Raw genomic sequence first — 842 nt, 5'->3', positions numbered from 1 at the left:
ATTTTAAATTTTTTTTTTTTTGTTGTTGTTGTTGTTGTTTGTGTTTGCTTTCTCTTTGGATGCTTTAGCCTCTTCGCGTTAGGGGCCGGGAGGAAGGAGCGCTCCAAGGCCCAGCAGGTGCTTCCAAGACACTTCAGTGACCCATCCAGAAGGCTTCTCATTTTTTTTTTCACATTTTCTTTCTTCACCTTGTAAGAGGGAGCTTCTAATAATGGATACGCAGTTTTGAACTGTTTAATTCTGCAGCCTAGATTCCTTTTAAAAACAATTGTAGCAGAGAAAGTTGTTTTAATTTGCTTTCTAAGATTTCATTCTGTCTTTGAAGAGTGCTCTGTACTTCCAATACAAAGCCAGCTTCCATACTAACACTCGCCTTCCTCACCACTTACCTGAGAGAAAAATCTTCGGGCACCCGGGTCCTCCTGCCTGGGCCCACGTCTCCGCGGCGCCCCCGTGGCAGCTTAGGGGCGGGGAACCCCGCTCTCGCACGCAGACGCGCCTGCAGCCAGTGCGAATGACAGGCGCCAAGCGGGGCGCTTGCCCTTCCTTCCCCGGGGCTTCTCTGGGGGGCGCTCTCAGGAAGGACTCAGACCGCGCTTTGGACAATGTGATGTGTAAACCCAGCGAGCCAGCGGACGGGGCGACGCTAGGCTCAAGTGAACGCCGGAGGAGAGCTAGCGAAGCTGAATGCAGACCTTGTCTGCTGGCGCGACCCAGGCGGGCCTGCGTCGCGATTGGGGTCTTACCGCGAAGGCGGGGCAGACTTCCCAGTCCTTTCCGCTCCCTCTCCTTTCTCTCCCGCGCTCTCTCTCCCCATTATTTCATAGCTGTTGGTAAGTGTG

This window comes from Tupaia chinensis, unplaced genomic scaffold (genome assembly GCF_000334495.1).
Source record: "Tupaia chinensis unplaced genomic scaffold, TupChi_1.0 Scaffold000350_1, whole genome shotgun sequence".
Taxonomy (NCBI): domain Eukaryota; kingdom Metazoa; phylum Chordata; class Mammalia; order Scandentia; family Tupaiidae; genus Tupaia; species Tupaia belangeri.
The sequence above is the reverse complement of the archived record's forward strand: the minus strand, read 5'-3'. Positions refer to the sequence as shown.